This window comes from Oryx dammah, unplaced genomic scaffold (genome assembly GCF_014754425.2).
Source record: "Oryx dammah isolate SB20612 unplaced genomic scaffold, SCBI_Odam_1.1 HiC_scaffold_2, whole genome shotgun sequence".
Taxonomy (NCBI): Eukaryota; Metazoa; Chordata; class Mammalia; order Artiodactyla; family Bovidae; genus Oryx; species Oryx dammah.
This window is the reverse complement of record NW_024070186.1, coordinates 5647444-5662598: the sequence shown is the minus strand read 5'-3', so window position 1 is coordinate 5662598 and position 15155 is coordinate 5647444.

Here is a 15155-nt window from a genome sequence, read left to right as displayed (position 1 = left end):
GCCAAAGATCACTGGGCATCTGAGGAAAGTTCCCAATATGACAAAGACCCAAATAATCAGAAAAAGCAACATCAAGGAAATAGAGAACATAGGCCAAATGAAATCTCTAAGAAAGTAGAACATAGAACATTCTCTAAGAAAGTAGAGCAATGCCAAGTATTTCTTGGCATATAGATACATAAAGCCAAAGAAACTTCCAAGATAAATAGAGAGTAGGAAATGGGATAAGAAATTTGGAGTCAGTCTGGGAGATTTTAATCTTCAACACATAGAGAAGACAAAACTTGTAAAGAAATTACACAAGAAAATTCTCCAGAAGTGAAGTATTTGACTTGCCAGATTTCCAATTTCTTCACGAACTCACCTCAATTAATTAAAAAAAGAAATACCTAAGAAAGATTTTTATGAATTTTAGGACATCAAAGATAAAGAAACTTCCTAAAAGCTTATGGTCAGAGAACACGCCACATACAAAGAAATGGGAACTAAAGTGGCATTCAATTCCTCACCAATACTGGAAGTTACTACGTCACAGAACAGTGCTGTCATAATTTGGAGGCAAATTGTGTTAAAGTCTATGCTCAACATAAAACTTTATACCCAGATAAAGCATGGATTAGTGTCCTAGTACTTCCACAATGAAGTACTACAAACTGGGTACCTTAAAATAACAAAACCTTATTCTCTCACGGAGACCAGAAGTCCAAAATCAAGGTGTTGGCAGGTTGATTCCTTCTGGAGGCTCTGAGAAAGAAGCCTGTTCCGTGTTTCTTTCCTGGCTTCCTTTGCTGTCAGCCACTCTGAGTATTCCTTGGCTTATTGATGCATCACCCCAATCTCTGCCTTTGCCTTCACATGAACTTCTTTCCTCTGTGTGTGTTTCGGTGTCTTCCCACAGCATTCTTATAAGGAGATCACTCTTTAGGTTTAGGGCCCACTCTAAGTATGACCTCATCTTAACTGATTACATCTGTGAAGACCCTGTTTCTAAATAAAGTCACATTTTGAGATTCCAGGTGAACATGAATTTAAGACACTTTTCAACCCCGTATACACCATCAACCCAAGTAAGAGGTAAGAATAAAGACATTTGGGGTCATGTAAGGACTGAAATGGAGAAGGCAATGGCACCCCACTCCAGTCCTCTTGCCTGGAAAATCCCATGGATGGAGGAGCCTGGAAGGCTGCCGTCTATGGGGTCACTGACACTACTGAGCGAATTCACTTTCACTTTTCACTTTCATGCATTGGAGAAGGAAATGGCAACTCACTCCAGTGTTCTTGCCTGGAGAATCCCAGGGACAGGGGAGCCTGGTGGGCTGCCGTCTATGGGGTCCCACAGAGTCGGACATGACTGAAGCAACTTAGCAGCAGCAGCAAGGACTGAAAAATTCTATCTCCAGTGCACTGGTTTTTAGGGAAGTTAATAGAAGATGTGCTTTTTTCAAAAATAAGTAGATTAAGAAAGTAGAAGGTATGGAACCAGATAAAAGGAAATCTACAAAGAAAGCAGAATTAAGAGTCCACACATAGCAGAAGAATGGGGTACTCTAGGGGTGACATGTCCTGGGGCAATAGAAAGAAAATGTGAAGCATTTGATATATCTGAGTATTTATAAAATTAAATTAGCAGGTGTTTGATAGAGTTGAAAGTCTAAGATAAAACAGAAGCTGAAGAAGAAAGATATTCATAGTTCCTTCTTGGTTCAGTACTAAGTGGCCTTTACGTAGTCATTGTGGGGAGACAGCAAATTAGCCAAGATGCTGTGGTCAGCCTCTCGCCCGCGTTTTGTAAATGAGGATTATGTAACAGCTGACACTGCTTATAGCACTGCGCCTGCCCGTCACGGTATACTCGCTTGGCCACAGGCTGTGTGCAGTTATGCTGTGTTACCTAACGTCTCCTCCCACAGCTGCTGTGCCAGCCAGAAGAGAGTAATGTGTCTGCACGTCCTGTGGCTCCCCGTATTTTCTTCCAGCCTGTTAGCGTGTGTCTTGCCTACCGTGGGTTCAGCGCACAGTGCACGAAATGGGACACAGCGAGACAGTTGGCACTGCGAACAGGATCAGCGATAAAGTTATAAACTAACAGTTGTAACTTTTTATTCAGTGAAAACTTAAGGGACCATATGAAAGTGGTAAGGATGGATGATTATGTTGGATAAATTGCTAAATATTCACCAATCATTATAGGAAGTCAGCAGACAACGTCTAAAATCAATATGACACGCAATTGCAGTATTAGCACATTAAATCTTTAAGTGTTTTTTTTTTTATTTTAATTGCAGGCTAATTACAATATTGTGATGGTTTTTGCCATACATTGACATGAATCAGCCATGGGTGTACATGTGTTCCCCATCCTGAACCCCCCTCCCACCTCCCTCCCCATCCCATCCCTCAGGGTCATCCCAGTGCACCAGCCCTGAGCACCCTGTCTCATGCATCGAACCTGGACTGCCGATCTGTTTCACATGTGATAATATACATGTTTCAATGCTATTCTCTTAAAGCATTCCACCCTTGCCTTCTCCCACAGAGTGTTGTTTGATTTTTTAAATATACAGCTAGTAATATTCTTGTCAGGAAGATCCCCTGGAGAAGAAAATGGCAACCCCAGCTAGTATTCTTGCCTGGAAAATGCCTTGGACAGAGGAACCTTGAGGGCTACAGTCCATAAGGCTGCAAGGAGTTGGACGCAAGTGGAGCTACTTAGCAGCAATATTTTTATAGCAACTCAGATTAAAAGAGGAAAGTATAATACAACATAGGACTCACCTTAGAAGTGTATCAAAATGCAGCTTATGTGTTTACACCCAGAGATGACAAGTTAGCAGAACTAGCGGAGCCTGGAACTCTCCATTTTAACGTGACCTATGAAATTCTGATGAAAGTGGTCCCTAGACCCCACTTTCAGAAACTCATCTCAAAAACAGCCACAGTATTGCTGGGAGATCAGCTCCAGGTGGTTTCTGCTCGAAACCAAGCAAATATGATCCTTTGTTAGTTGTGACCTTTCCTCATTGGCCCTGGGATAAAACTGTGTTGTGCGGTAAAACCCTGCTCAATTAAAAGCTACTCCAACTGCAAGGATAAGTGATGAACAAGGGATCCAGATATCAAGGTCAGAACGTGTTTGCAGGCAGTTGGAAGAAGTCTCCCAACGTGGCAGTTTGCAAACATTGGCAGGAGTCCTGCAGACATTCTCTCCCATGCTCACAGGAGGGTAAACAAGCCTCCTGGCCACTAGGAGGCATATGTGAGAAGGAATGCCGTCGACTGGCTCACCACGCAGTCAGCCCGCTCCTATGGAACAGTGATGCGTGTGAAGGTGTCTGAGGTTCTATCCCAGATGGCGCATAGGAGAATTCTTAGAAATGTAGCCAGTGGGAATGCCGAAGTGAAAATTGCTGTTGCACTCTGCTATCCAAAGAGTGACTAAATTGTTACAGTGATGGCAAGCCATGTCTGCAGTAAAAGGCTTAGAAAGCCATGATTAGCACTCTCCAAATTTCTATACAACCCTGTCCCCTGGTCTACCCTGAAATTTATCACCAGCTTCCCAAATGGAGTCGTTAGGATGGCTCCTAACTGCCTCTGAGCAGCTGCTACAAAGCTTAACACTAATGCACTGTTACACACACCACATCTCACAAAACCAGTCTCAGAGATGAGAAAACTGGGCATTCTAAGAAATTAAGCCACAAACCCAGCATCACCTAACCAGTAAATGGTAGAACAAGTCTTACACGTCTCATGATTGCAAATTTCATCCTGGACCATCTTCAAGCCCACAGGACATCAGATAACAGAACAGGGTCTTCAGCATCCAAGCTGCGAAGTGTGGTCCATTTATTATTGCATTCACTTCCGCTGGACAGAAATCCTGCTGGTCTGGCGTGAGGGATCTCACATAGGTGCTGTAGAGGGAGCTGAACACAGCCGACTCAGCACAGCGGAGCCCCTGCAGTGAGGGTCACTGTAACACTGACCCAACGTTTTCACGGCTATGGATGGAACACCCAGGACACCCTGGGGACACAGGTGCTGTGGGAGGGTGACAGGAGAGTTTGGCTGATTTTAACAAAGACCAATTCTTACGATGAGGTCACTGGTTGAAGGGCTTCAGAAGGAAGCTGTAGATACCAAAGAACCAGCAAATCCTTAATCATGACATTTATAAAACGAGGGAACTTTAGGGAATATGGTTTCAGTATCACTATTTTGCTAGTAACAATGATAAAGTGGAGGAAGAGAATAAGAGGTAACGTTACTATTTTCCACATGCCAGGCATTGTGCTAGAAATAATTTCACTTAGTCCAATGAACTGGGCACTTTTCTTTTGAAAGTGTGATTTTTAAAAATTTAAGCATGTTTTGTATGTCACTGCTACTTAAAAGTTTTACTTTTATTGAGGTATAGTTAATTTACAATGTTGTGTTTGTTTCAAGTGTACAGCAAAGTGATCAGTTATACATACATATGTGTGTGTGTGTGTGTGTGTGTGTGTGTAGGCTTCCCAGGTGGATAAGTGGTAAGGAATCTGCCTGCCATGCAGGAGATTTGGGTTCAGTCTCTGGGTCAGGAAGATTCCCTGGAGAAGGAAATGGCAACTCACTCCAGTACTCTTGCCTGGAAAATTCCATGGACAGAAGAGCCTGGTGGGCTACAGTCCATGGCATTGCAAGAGTCAGACATGGCTTGGTGACTTAACAACAACAGTTCATATATACATATGATTTTTCAGATTATTTTCCAGATACTACAAGATTTTGAGTATAGTTCTTTGGGTTGTACAATAGGCTTTTGCTGTTTTACTTATATTCCGTTAATCCCACACTCCTAATATATCTCTCCCCTTTGGCAAACATAAATTTATACTGTAAGTTTATTTATGTTTTATAAATAAGTTCACTTGTATAGTTTTTTTTTTCCTTTTAGATTTCACAAACAGTGGTATCATGTATTTGTCTTTTTCTGTTGGATTTACTTCAGGAACTGTGAACACAGAATTTTACACCCAGCAAAAATAGCTGTTCAGAGTGAGTCCAGGTTGCAGAGCTGTCCAGAGCTGTCCAGAGCTGTCTAGGTTCATCATGTTGCTGGAAATGGCTTTACTGTATTCTTTTTTATGGCTGAGTAATATTCCAGTGTGTGTGTGTGTGTGTGTGTGTGTGTGTGTGTGTGTGTGACATCTTTACTCATTTATTTATCAGTGGAGCTAGGTACAGTCTTTATTCTCACTCTGCTGATGAGGAAATCAAGGCCAGAGGATGTAGCAATTCACTAATGGTGGCACAGCTTGTGAGGGGTAGAGTTAGGGCTAGAATTCAAGCCCCTGATGTCTCATGGCGACTATTGTTTTCTGTACTTTACAGCCAATTTCTCTTCTCATGAAAATGCATAAGAAGAATACCATCTTTGGGAAAGCAGGAATACCCAGATCTATATCCCTCTTTACCTTGAACTGTGCGACATTTTCTTTCTGAGTCCTAGATTTCTCACTTTTACAATGGAGATAACGATGGCTTACTTTTCCTTTTTTGTGTGTGTCAGCATTAAATGAAATAATGTATATAAATCACCAATTATAGCATCTGGTATACAGTAAGAACAAATTTGTGATATTTTTTCCTTCTTCCTCTTGTCTTAGGTTGGAAATAGTGTCTATTTTGTTTATTCAAGAGACACGTGTACCCCAATGTTCATCTCAGCACTGTTTATAATAGCCAGGACATGGAAGCAACCTAGATGTCCATCAGCAGATGAATGGATAAGAAAGCTGTGGTGCATATACACAGTGGAGTATTACTCAGCCATTAAAAAGAATACATTTGAATCAGTTCTAATGAGGTGGATGAAACTGGAGCCTATTATACAGAGTGAAGCAAGCCAGAAAGAAAAACACCAATACAGTATACTAACACATATATATGGAATTTAGAAAGATGGTAATGATAACCCTGTATGTGAGACAGCAAAAGAGACACAGATGTATAGAACAGTCTTTTGGACTCTGTGGGAGAGGGCGAGGGTGGGATGATTTGGGAGAATGGCATTGAAACATGCATAATATTATATATGAAATGAATAAGCCAGTCCAGGTTCTATGCATGATACAGGATGCTTGGGGCTGGTGCACTGGGATGACCCAGAGGGATGGTACAGGGAGGGAGGCGGGAGGGGGGTTCAGGATGGGGAACACGTGTATACCCGTGGCAGATTCATATTGATGTATGGCAAAACCAATACAATATTGTAAAGTAATTAGCCTCCAATTAAAATAAATAAATTTACTTTAAAAAAATATTCCCTTTTAGATAGTAATCATCAAACATCATATTGATCTTCCAAATGGATATTTCTACACATGTGAGGACACATATTATGAAGCATTTTAATAAAAATTCATATGGCCAGTCCCCCTTCTCTGTGAACACAATGGGATATATGGTTTAAACAAAAAACCTTTGCTAAGGACAAAGATCCAGGAAAGGCAATAACTTTTTGCTGTGTTACTTAACTAATCAAGAAAATGAAAATATTAGGAAAAAATTTTAATAAATACCCAAATTACTCCCGTGCCTGTGTTCCAAATATGATAAATGGTACTTAGCTGGCATTAAGCTGCACGATCACATCACCTTTGTTGTTGTTCAGTCGCTCAGTCATATCTGACTCTTTGTGACCCCATGGACTGCAGCACCCCAGGCTTCCCTGCCCTTCATCATTTCCTGGAACTTGCTCAAACTCATGTCCATTGAGTCAGTGATGCCATCTAACCATCTGGTCCTCTATCGTTCCTTTCTCCTGCTTTCAATCTTTCCCAGAATCAGGGTCTTTTCTAATGCGCAGGCTCTTCACATCAGGTGGCCAAAGTATTTGAGCTTCAGCTTCAGCATCAGTCTTTCCAATGAATATTCAGGATTAGTTTCCTTTAGGATTGACTGGTTTGATCTCCTTGCAGTCCAAGGGACTCTCAAGAGTCTTCTCCAACACCACAGTTCAAAAGCATCAATCCTTTGGTGCTCAGCCTTCTTTATGGTCCAACTCTCACATCCATACATGACTACTGGAAAAATCATAGCTTTGACTAGACAGATCTTCATCAGCAAAGTAATGTCTCTGCTTTTGAATAGCTGTCTAGGTTGGTCATATCTTTTCTTCCAAGGAGCAAGCGTCTTTTAATTTCATGGCTGCAGTCACCGTCTGCAGTGATTTTGGAGCCCAAGAAAATAAACTCTCTCACGGTCCATCTATTTGCCATGAAGTGATAGGGCAGGATGCTATGGTCTTAGTTTTTTGAATGTTGAGTTTTAAACCAGCTTTTCAAAATCATCTGGTGCTAAGAATGCCCAGTGTCTACACCTGCACCCTGTACCAACCCTGGGCATAAAATTCAGGCATCAGCAGTTTAAAAAGCTCCGAGGGGTTCCCAGGGAGCAATCAAAGGCAAGAATCACTGGGCTACACTTGAGCAGTTGTTCTCTAAGTGTGGTCCTGGGACAAGCAGCATCAACCTGAGCTGGGGACTTGTTAGAAATGCAATTCTCAGGCCTCACCCCAGACTCACTGAACCAAAAACTCTGGGAGGGGGTGGAGCTTCCCAGGGGATTCTTCTGTACAGTCAAGTCTGAGAACTGCTGTCCGTGATGCCCAGCGCTCTCTCCCTCATTCTCTGTCACAGTCATACAATTATCTTGTCCTGCTCATCTTACCTTTTAGGTACCCCCTTCCATGTCCACTCATTCCCAGCCTGAGCAGCACTGTCCTCTCTTGCCTGGATAACTACCTGATTATGCTGTGTCTACTTCTTCTCCCCTTCAATTCCCTCTTCCCTCAGCAGCCAAGACCAGTCATAATAAAAGTTCAACCACATCCTTCCTCTGGTGCCCCCAGAACAGAAGCTAAATGTGGTCCACATGGTTCTCTATGGCTGGCCTGCATTCACCTCTCCATCCTCATCTCCATCACCACTAAGCCCAGTTAGCAACACAGAGTTCGTATAGTCAATCCTTCTTCCCCAGGAACACAGTAAAGTTTATGGTTTAGACAAAAACCTATTATTTTAAGGACAAAGAGCTGGGAAAGACAATTTATTTTATGGTTGGATTACTTACTTGATTTTTGCCTGGCCATTGTCTCTTTTTCCTTCCAGATCAATGAACCTATTCTTTATGAAGCTTTCTCTAGGCTGGGGTAAGGAGGCCTACATATTTCTGCCATGCTCTCTGCTCACTTCCTCCTAGCACTACTCTATGAAATCAAAGTGATCGCACTTTCTGACTCAATCTCCCTGACTAAATCATTAGTTCAAGGTATAGGTCACCTTTATTTACCCTTGTTAGTTGCTCAGTCAAGTTCAACTCTCTGCGATCCCATGGACTGTACCTCTGTCCATGAAGTTCTCCAGGCAAGAATATACTGGAGTGGATTGCCATGCACGCCTCCAGAGGATCTTCCCAATCCAAGGATCAAACCTGTGTCTCCTCTATCACAGGCAGATTCTTTACCACTGAGCCACCATAAAGGGAAGCCCTTATTTACTTTTATATACCCTAATTGTGGCAAAATGCATGCTACATGGTTGATCGCCAATATTGATCACCAAGCTGAAATGAAAATTAGCAAAATGCACCTACTCACTGGCAGAACCTCAAGCAAGTGAATTCTAGGCCAGCACTTAAACTTAGATATGCCCAGGAATCACCTGAAGATGTTGTTCAAAGTGTAGAGTCTGATCCAGTTGCCTCAGGTCGACGCCCAGAAATTCTGCATTTCTAACAAGCTCTCAGGTGATCCTGATGAGGCTGGTTCACGGGCCATCAACCGCCTGGACTGTGGCCCTCCAACACCATGAAACATAGGACACTTGCAAATCAATTTATGTCATACTAGAAACAATTTTTTACCCTGAAGAAGTGCTAAGTTACTGAGAGGATAAGAGAATTTATGGGGGGGAGGGATACACTAGGAGTCTGGGCTTAACAGATACACACTACTATATATAAAATATATAAACAACAGGGCCTACTGTATTGTACAGGGAACTATGCTCAATATTCTGTAATAACCTACATGGGCACAATTGAGCACACACAGGCAAATATGGGAAAACATTATGAAAAAGAATATATGTATATATATATGTATAAACTGAGTAACTGTGCTGTACCCCTGCTACTGACTCAACATTGTGAATCTAAGTGCGTCATATTAAAAAGAGATGGCAGCCTGCTTACTAGTCTGTTCTCACAATATCCATCAACCTAGAGCCTTAGATATGCTTTTTTTTTTAATTTTTATTTATTTATTTTAATTGGAGGCTAATTGCTTTACAATATCGTGGTGGTTTTCACCATATACTGACCTGAATCAGCCATGGGTATACACGTGTCCCCCATCCTGAACCCCCCACCCTCTCCATCGCATCACTCAGGGCTGTCCCAGTGTGCTGGCTTTGAGTGCCCTCTTTCATGAGTCGAAATTGGACTGGTCATCTATTTCACATTTGGTAATATACAAGTTTCAGTGCTTTTCTCTCAAATCATCCCACCCTCACCTTCTCCCAGAGTCCAAAAGTCTGTTCTTTACATCTGTGTCTCTTTAGCTCTCTCACATATAGAGTCATTGTTACCATCTTTCTAAATTCCATGTATATGTGCTAATATATTGTATTGGTATTTGCTATGACCAGTGCATTCTCTTGGCAAAACTCTGTTAGTCTTTGCCCTGCTTCATTCCATATTCCAAGGCCAAATTTGCCTGTTACTCCAGGTGTTTCTTGACTTCCTACTTTTGCATTCCAGTCCCCTATAATGAAAAGGACATCTTTTTTGGGTGTTAGTTCTAAAAGGTATTGTAGGTCTTCATAAAACTGTTCAACTTCAGCTTCTTCAGCATTACTGGTTGGGGCATAGACTTGGATTACCGTGATATTGAATGGTTTGCCTTGGAAACAAACAGAGATCATTCTGTCATTTTTGAGATTGCATCCAAGTACTGCATTTTGGACTCTTTTTTGACCATGACAGCTACTCCATTTCTTCTGAGGGATTCCTGCCCGCAGTAGTAGATGTAATGGTCATCTGAGTTAAATTCACCCATTCCAGTCCATTTTAGTCCGCTGATTCCTAGAATGTCGACGTTCACCCTTGCCATCTCTTGTTTGACCACTTCCAATTTGCCTTGATTCATGGACCTGACATTCCAGGTTCCTTTGCAATACTGCTCTTTACAGCATCGGACCTTGCTTGTATCACCAATCACATCCACAACTGGCCATTGTTTTTGCTTTGGCTCTATCCCTTCATTCTTTCTGGAGTTATTTCTCCACTGATCTCGAGTAGCATATTGGGCACCTACTGACCTGGGGAGTTCCTCTTTCAGTATCCTATCATTTTGCCTTTTCATACTGTTCATGGGGTTCTCAAGGCAAGAATACTGAAGTGGTTTGCCATTCCCTTCTCCAGTGGACCACATTGTGTCAGACCTCTCCACCATGCCAGCCTGTCTTGGGAGGCCCACAGGGCATGGCTTAGTTTCATTGGCTTAGACAAGACTGTGGTCCTAGTGTGATTAGATTGACTAGTTTTCTATGATTATGGTTTCAGTGTGTCTGCCTCTTGCAACATCTACCGTCTTACTTGGGTTTCTCTTACCTTGGACGTGGGGTATCTCTTTACGGCTGTTCCAGCAAACCTCAGCCACTGCTCCTTACCTTGGACGAGGGGTGTCTCCTCACTGCTGCCCCTCCCAACCTTGAACGTGGAATAGCTCCTCTAGGCCCTCCGGTGCCCACACAGCCACTGCTCCTTGGACATGGGGTCACTCTTCCAACAACACAAGAGAAGACTCTACACATGGACATCACCAGATGGTCAACACCGAAATCAGATTGATTATATTCTTTGCAGCCAAAGATGGAGAAGCTCTACACAGTCAAGAAAAACAAGACTGGGAGTTGACTGTGGCTCAGATCATGAACTCCTTATTGCCAAATTCAGACTTAAATTGAAGAAAGTAGGGAAAACCACTAGACCATTCAGGTATGACCTAAATCAAATCCCTTATGATTATACAGTAGAAGTGAGAAATAGATTTAAGGGACTAGATCTGATAGATAGAGTGCCTGATGAACTATGGACTGAGGTTTGTGACATTGTACAAGAGACAGGGATCAAGACCATCCCCATGGAAAAGAAATGCAAAAAAGCAAAATGGCTGTCTGAGGAGGCCTTACAAATAGCTGTGAAAAGAAGAGACGCAAAAAGCAAAGGAGAAAAGGAAAGATACAAGCATCTGAATGCAGAGTTCCAAAGAATAACAAGAAGAGATAAGAAAGACTTCCTCAGTGATCAGTGCAAAGAAATAGAGGAAAACAACAGAATGGGAAAGACTAGAGATCTCTTCAATAAAATTAGATATACCAAGGGAACATTTCATGCAAAGATGGGCTTGATAAAGGACAGAAATGGTATGAACCTAACAGAAGCAGAAGATATTAAGAAGAGGTGGCAAGAATACACAGAAGAACTGTACAAAAAAGATCTTCATGACCCAGATAATCATGATGATGTGATCACTAATCTAGAGCCAGATATCCTGGAATGTGAAGTCAAGTGGGCCTTAGAAAGCATCACTACAAACAAAGCTAGTGGAGGTGATGGAATTCCAGTTGAGCGATTTCAAATCCTGAAAGATGATGCTGTGAAAGTGCTGCACTCAATATGCCAGCACACTTGGAAAACTCAGCAGCGGCCACAGGACTGGAAAAGGTCAGTTTTCATTCCAATTCCAAAGAAAGGCAATGCCAAAGAATACTCAAACTACTGCACAGTTGCACTCATCTGATATGCTAGTAAAGTAATGCTCAAAATTCTCCAAGCCAGGCTTCAGCAATACATGAATCATGAACTTCCAGATGTTCAAGCTAGTTTTAGAAAAGGCAGAGGAACCAGAGATCAAATTGCCAACATCCGCTGGATCATGGAAAAAGCAAGAGAGTTCCAGAAAAACATCTATTTCTGTTTTATTGATTATGCCAAAGCCTTTGACTGTGTGGATCACAATAAACTGTGGAAAATTCTGAAAGAGATGGGAATACCAGACCACCTGACCTGCCTCTTGAGAAACCTATATGCAGGTGAGGAAGCAACAGTTAGAACTGGACATTGAACAACAGACAGGTTCCAAATAGGAAAAGGAGTATGTCAAGGCTGTATATTGTCACCCTGCTTATTTAACTTCTATGCAGAGTACATCATGAGAAACGCTGGACTGGAAGAAGCACAAGCTGGAATCAAGATTGCCGGGAGAAATATCAATAACCTCAGATATGCAGATGACACCACCCTTATGGCAGAAAGTGAAGAGTAACTACAAAGCCTCTTGAGGAAAGTGAAAGAGGAGAGTGAAAAAGCTGGCTTAAAGCTCAACATTCAGAAAACGAAGATCATGGCATCTGGTCCCATCACTTCATGGGAAATAGATGGGGAAACAGTGGAAACAGTGTCAGACTTAATTTTTGGGGGCTCCAAAATCACTGCAGATGGTGATTGCAGCCATGAAATTAAAAGATGCTGACTCCTTGGAAGAAATGTTATGACCAACCTAGATAGCACATTGAAAAGCAGAGACATTACTTTGCCAACAAAGGTCTGTCTAGTCAAGGCTATGGTTTTTCCTGTGGTCATATATGGATGTGAGAGTTGGACTGTGAAGAAGGCTGAGCGCCAAAGAATTGATGCTTTTGAACTGTAGTGTTGGGAGAAGACTCTTGAGAGTCCCTTGGACTGCAAGGAGATCCAATGAGTCCATTCTGAAGGAGATCAGCCCTGGGTGTTCTTTGGAAGGAATGATGCTAAAGCTGAAACTCCAGTACTTTGGCCACCTCATGCGAAGAGTTGACTCATTGGAAAAGACTCTGATGCTGGGAGGGATTGGGGGCAGGAGGAGAAGGGGACGACAGAGGATGAGACGGCTGGATGGCATCACGGACTCGATGGACGCGAGTCTGAGTGAACTCCGGGAGTTGGTGATGGACAGGGAGGCCTGGCGTGCTGCGATTCATGGGGTCGCAAAGAGTCGGACACGACTGAGGGACTGAACTGAACTGAACTGATTTGATACTGTATTGGTGCTTTCTTTTCTGACTTACTTCACTCTGTATAATAGGCTCCAGTTTCATTCACCTCATTAGAACTGATTCAAATGTATTCTTTTTAATAACTGAGTAATACTCCATTGTGTATATGTACCACAGCTTTCTTATCCATTCGTCTGCTGATAGACATCTAGGTTGCTTTCATGTCCTGGTTATTGTAAACAGTGCTGAGATGAACATTGGGGTACACATGTCTCTTTCAATTCTGGTTTCCTTGGTGTGTATGCCCAGCAGTGGGATTGCTGGGTCATATGGCAGTTTCTATTTGCATTTTTTTAAGGAATCTCCACACTTTTCTCCATAGTAGTGGTACTAGTTTGCATTCCCACCAACAGTGTAAGAGGATTGCCTTTTCTTCACACCCTCTCCAGCATTTATTGTTTGTAAACTTTTTGATAGCAGCCATTCTGAACAGCATGAGATGGTACCTTATTGTGATTTTGATTTGCATTTCTCTGATAATGAGTGATGTTGAGCATCTTTTCATGTGTTTGTTAGCCATCTGTATGTCTTCTTTGGAGAAATGTCTGTTTAGTCCTTTGGCCCATTTTTTGATTGGGTTGTTCGTTTTTCTGGAATTGAGCTGCATGAGCTGCTTGTATATTTTTGAGATTAATTGTCAGTTGCTTTTTTGCTATTATTTTCTCCCATTCTGAAGGCTGTCTTTTCACCTGCTTATAGTTTCCTTTGTTGTAAAAAAGCTTAATTAGGTTCCATTTGCTTATTTCTGCTTTTATTTCCATTACTCTGGGAAGTGGGTCACAGAGGATCCTGCTGTGATTTATTTCAGAGAGAGTTTTGCCTATGTTTTCCTCTAGGAGTTTTACAATTTCTGGTCTTACATTTAGATCTTTAATCCATTTTGAGTTTATTTTTGTGTATGGTGTTAGAAAGTGTTCTAGCTTCATCCTTTTACAGATGGTTGACCAGTTTTCCCAGCACCACTTGCTAAAGAGATTGTCTTTTCTCCATTGTATAGTCTTGCCTCCTTTGTCAAAGATAAGGTGTCCACAGGTGCATGGACTTCTCTCTGGGCTTTCTATTTAGATATGCTTCAGAAGAGACTTCAAAGAGTTGTCTTGTGAGCCAGGCTCCCACACAGCTATCATCCTCATCACAGGGGATGAGTTTCCTTCTCAGCAGCATTTGTGTAGAGGACAACTGCTAGCTCTTATCAGACTTCTTAACACAGAATCCAAATTCAGCTTGGGAAGTGAAAGCCAGGGAAAACAGAGGGAACCAAGTAGGAAATTAGCCAGGCTCAGCAAGACAGGGCTTATTCATTCACCCCTCACTGAGCAAATAAAAATAATTATTGAGTGCCTATTAAGATCCTAGCATATCATGAAAGGAGAGGTGCAAGTATGGTCAAAGAGGGGCTGAAGGAGAAATTTAGTCAGAAGGACATTCCAGAGTTCTGGGTCAGAGATGGAAAGAGGTTCTAGCCAAAGGAGTCCCATAGAGGCTGCACAAATTTTCAACTATGACTCTTCCAATTCTCACCCCCACTGCTCACACTCAGATAAAAGAGTTAGGAATCAGATTTTAAATGCCACATGAAGTCTTCCAGAAGTATCACAGGATTATTAGTCATCTGTTATTCTGACCAGCTGTTCTGCAATGTATCATCCATGTCAAGACTCAGTTAGGGGTCTTTTCTTCACAGAATCCCTGGGGAAATGTGTGCTTAATGCATGTGCTTTGGTTCCTTTCTGAGAGCATGCAATTTTGTTTATAGTACACTGAATTCAAACAGGTTGGCTACTGGGAAGTGGTTCAAGATTTTTTTTTTTTAAGTTTGTTAAGGTTCTTTTAAGCTTAAAACGTAAGACTTTTCAGCAACTAACAATACTTGCTGTGGCCTCAGCTTCCAGTAGTCCCCAGATTTCCAACCCAGCCACTCTGTGTCCCTTCCAAGCTTTGCTCACACACTCCCAATCTCTCCACTCCAGTGCACAAGCACACATATTTCTGTTCTGTTTTCTCAGC